This window comes from Schistocerca serialis, chromosome 8 (assembly GCF_023864345.2).
Source record: "Schistocerca serialis cubense isolate TAMUIC-IGC-003099 chromosome 8, iqSchSeri2.2, whole genome shotgun sequence".
Lineage (NCBI taxonomy): Eukaryota > Metazoa > Arthropoda > Insecta > Orthoptera > Acrididae > Schistocerca > Schistocerca serialis.
In genome coordinates, this window is record NC_064645.1 from 488162180 (window position 1) to 488166817 (window position 4638).

At 40.5% G+C, this 4638-nt stretch overlaps 2 non-coding genes across 2 annotated transcripts; both read left to right on the forward strand.

Moving 5' to 3' along the window:
- The first annotated feature begins 3747 nt into the window (after positions 1-3747).
- Positions 3748-3822, forward strand: Trnal-caa (transfer RNA leucine (anticodon CAA)). Its single transcript has one exon. It is a non-coding gene; the product is annotated as a tRNA-Leu (tRNA).
- A 226-nt stretch (positions 3823-4048) lies between these two features.
- Positions 4049-4123, forward strand: Trnal-caa (transfer RNA leucine (anticodon CAA)). Its single transcript has one exon. It is a non-coding gene; the product is annotated as a tRNA-Leu (tRNA).
- Positions 4124-4638: the final 515 nt, after the last annotated feature.

Sequence of the window (4638 nt, forward strand, 5' to 3'; positions counted from 1 at the left end):
TGACCTATATATGTCAACTGAAGAATAGGATACACCTCCAAAAGTACTAGTATCAAGTGAAAAATACCATAGTGATAATAGTGCTAGCAAAGGCGAAAAATAGAGACAACCATAAAATTTGTATTCTGAACTGCAGTTGACAAATCCTGCTTCAGGTCTTGCATATTCATAGGAATGTACAAATCCATACCTACAAACAAAAATCAAAAAGTAAAAGCTGTCAAGAATAAAAAACAATTCTTCCAAAATATCTCCAACTCACTAAGAATGAAAATAAATATTGAATGAATTGGAATGAACAAATAATTTAATACAAGTGACAAAAATTGTACACAATATCTAGCCCTGTCTTTTATAAGCTCTTTCATTTATTTCGTTTTACAATGATGACGCTTTGCCACAGAAGATAACCGATTTATTATCTATGGCTCGAAAATTAATATCTATGAGTAAACTATGACATCATTGATAGAAGCTGATGGGTTGTATCCCATCCTTCAGTTGACCTGTTTTCACTGAGGCACCTCATCCATAATGCAGAAGCAATTGTGTGTGAAATTGTGATCTTACAAATCTTGAATAGTTTCAACAACCAAAGATACTGAAAACAAATTATGGTAAGAAAACAAAAAGATTGTACATCAAATTTTTAATATAGTCGTGTAACGAATAAATCCAAAGAAAACATTAACATTCACAGCCACAGTTTGCAACATAAAAATAATAATCTATTGGTCCGTTGGCTTGTTAGGTAATAGTCAATGTCAATGAAATTCATCAACAGCACTGTAATTTAAGATGTAATTTTATTTTATTTTGAAGGCTACCAGTTTCAGCATTTCATTATGTCATCTTCAGGCCCCTGCATAAAAAAGAGTATATACATAACGTACATCTGGGTGTACAATGCAAGCTTACAGAAAGTAATGGATAACCAGAGTAGTGCTTAAAGCTTGAAAATGAAAGTAATGGCGTTAAACCAAACTCTGTGTACATACAGCATAATAGACTGAAACATGTTTATATATTTGTTAGTCATAAACCATTTAACAGCTCAGATTTACAAGAGAACATGCAAAAAATTAAAACGCTCAGAACCAGACAGCATACAATCAGGATATCCATTGAATATATATGCATTTATAAAATCCTATAAAATTCTTACACATGGGGAAACTCCTAGTATATATGAGGACCGATCTTCATTTAGAGTTAAATGTCACACAGTAATCTATGAAGTACAATAGTATGTAGATTTACAGCCTGGGTACTATCACAACTGGTAATATAATTAGTTGTCATAGCATCAAGAAACAACCTGATGCAAAACCCAATGGCAGTCGACATATCAAGAGAAAAAGAGCATGCAACGACCATGCTAAGAATATTCACAAATATTTTGTGGACCTAGGTTATACATCAAATCGAAAGAAAAAGATAGGATTTGGTTTCCTTTGTATCACTTAACAGCTCGGCATTAGCACAGTGAAACAAACCAACAAGGATCTCAAATCCTACTTAACCAAGGGGAGTCCTCCAAGTTCTCAGCCAACAATGTCATATTATTTCCCTTGGGGTGGAAGACAATACCCTAACGACCTATCTATAGATGATGAACCATTGTCTTTTAAATTTAGTTGATGAATTTGGCCTATCAGTGTCTAGTCATAAGTCATTTCTGGTACTTTTTTTAGTAAATTTCATCTTGTTACTTTGTTTTTTTTATGTGGATGATAGGTGTTAGTTTTGTTCCGCAATATTTATGTACCTCTACATTAATTTAAGCCTTTACATGTCTGACCATTATGTTTCCGACAATATACATTTTTCTTCACCTATAATTTTGTTGTCTAAGAAACTTAGCATGAATGTTATTTTTCCACCTTACTGTAACGCACTGATTTGTTTTGATGAGCCATATGATGTGTCACCTTTATGTGAGCTTGTAGATCTTGTTTTATTCTGCAACTCTTTGTGTCCTGCTTTATAGCAGTCTGCTCTCTTGGTAGGCACAATGTTTTCATTAGTGACCACGTTTTCAGTTACTTGTTATCTTATATACACTACTTTTATACTTAGGACAATGCAGTATTTTACTGCTTCCTTATGGTGGGAATTGGTGTTATCATTGTCAGCTACCACCTTTCAGCCAGTGGCATTTCTAGAGTCAAATTGACACATTCACCAGTTCACTTGTGGGAATTCGGTATGTCTTGAATACATGTTATGAGTACGATTCGTACCTGGATGGTTTATCAGCGTGTCAGCGTTGTCCTTAGTTCCCCATACAGCTCAGAGAGAATGTTATGATGTTCTTACTAGAGACATGTTTTGGTGCTCATACAGTTTGATGATGTTACCCACTTTGTGGGCCTCAGCTATGATGATATGGTGGTCTTTCCACACTCATTTACGTGTCATCTTCTTCCATACCCAACTTCTGTATTACTACACAACTTGCTATGTCTTACTATGTAGATGGATTTGTCATCTATGTATAGGTCGTTAGCAAGTTGCCTTACACTCTCAGAGAAATAGTATGACATTCCAGAATGAGATTTTCACTCTGCAGCGGAGTGTGCGCTGATATGAAACTTCCTGGCAGATTAAAACTGTGTGCCCGACCGAGACTCGAACTCGGGACCTTTGCCTTTCGCAGGCAAGTGCTCTACCAACTGAGCTACCGAAGCACGACTCACGCCCAGTACTCACAGCTTTACTTCTGCCAGTGCCTCGTCTCCTACCTTCCAAACTTTACAGAAGCTCTCCTGCGAACCTTGCAGAACTAGCACTCCTGAAAGAAAGGATATTGCGGAGACATGGCTTAGCCACAGCCTGGGGGATGTTTCCAGAATGAGATTTTCACTCTGCAGCGGAGTGCGCGCTGATATGAAACTTCCTGGCAGATTAAAACTGTGTGCCCGACCGAGACTCGAACTCGGGACCTTTGCCTTTCGCGGGCAAGTGCTCTACCAACTGAGCTACCAAAGCACGACTCACGCCCGGTACTCACAGCTTTACTTCTGCCAGTACCTCGTCTCCTACCTTCCAAACTTTACAGAAGCTCTCCTGCGAACCTTGCAGAACTAGCACTCCTGAAAGAAAGGATATTGCGGAGACATGGCTTAGCCACAGCCTGGGGGATGTTTCCAGAACGAGATTTTCACTCTGCAGCGGAGTGTGCGCTGATATGAAACTTCCTGGCAGATTAAAACTGTGTGCCCGACCGAGACTCGAACTCGGGACCTTTGCCTTTCGCGGGCAAGTGCTCTACCAACTGAGCTACCGAAGCACGACTCACGCCCGGTACTCACAGCTTTACTTCTGCCAGTACCCCGTCTCCTACCTTCCAAACTTTACAGAAGCTCTCCTGCGAACCTTGCAGAACTAGCACTCCTGAAAGAAAGGATATTGCGGAGACATGGCTTAGCCATAGCCTGGGGGATGTTTCCAGAATGAGATTTTCACTCTGCAGCGGAGTGTGCGCTGATATGAAACTTCCTGGCAGATTAAAACTGTGTGCCCGACCGAGACTCGAACTCGGGACCTTTGCCTTTTGCGGGCAAGTGCTCTACCAACTGAGCTACTGAAGCACGACTCACGCCCGGTACTCACAGCTTTACTTCTGCCAGTACCTCTTTCAGGAGTGCTAGTTCTGCAAGGTTCGCAGGAGAGCTTCTGTAAAGTTTGGAAGGTAGGAGACGAGGCACTGGCAGAAGTAAAGCTGTGAGTACTGGGCGTGAGTCGTGCTTCGGTAGCTCAGTTGGTAGAGCACTTGCCCGCAAAAGGCAAAGGTCCCGAGTTCGAGTCTCGGTCGGGCACACAGTTTTAATCTGCCAGGAAGTTTCATATCAGCGCACACTCCGCTGCAGAGTGAAAATCTCATTCTGGAAATATCCCCCAGGCTGTGGCTAAGCCATGTCTCCGCAATATCCTTTCTTTCAGGAGTGCTAGTTCTGCAAGGTTCGCAGGAGAGCTTCTGAAATGTTTGGAAGGTAGGAGACGAGGTACTGGCAGAAGTAAAGCTGTGAGTACCGGGCGTGAGTCGTGCTTCGGTAGCTCAGTTGGTAGAGCACTTGCCCGCAAAAGGCAAAGGTCCCGAGTTCGAGTCTCGGTCGGGCACACAGTTTTAATCTGCCAGGAAGTTTCAGTATGACATTGTTGGCTGAGAACTTGGAGGACTCCCCTTGGTTATGCAGGATTTGGATCCTTGTTGGTTTGTTTCGCTGTGGTAATGCCAACCTGTTAAGTGAAACCAAATCATATCTTTTTATTTCGATTTGTTGTACAACTGTACAATCTCTCTCTCTCTCCACACACACACACACACACACACACACACACACACACACATACACACACACACACACACACACACACACACACACACACACATATATATATATATATATATATATATATATATATATATATATATATATAGGTATTGTTTCAACAGAGCTCCTGATTGTACACTGTTTAGTTCTGATCTTGTTAATGTTTCTGTATGTTCTCTTGTAAATCTGTGGTGTTAAATAGTTTTATGACTAACAAATTTGTACACAGGTTTTAGTCTATTGTACTGCATGTACACAGAGATTTGGTTTAACACCACTACTTTCATTTTTAAGCTTTAAA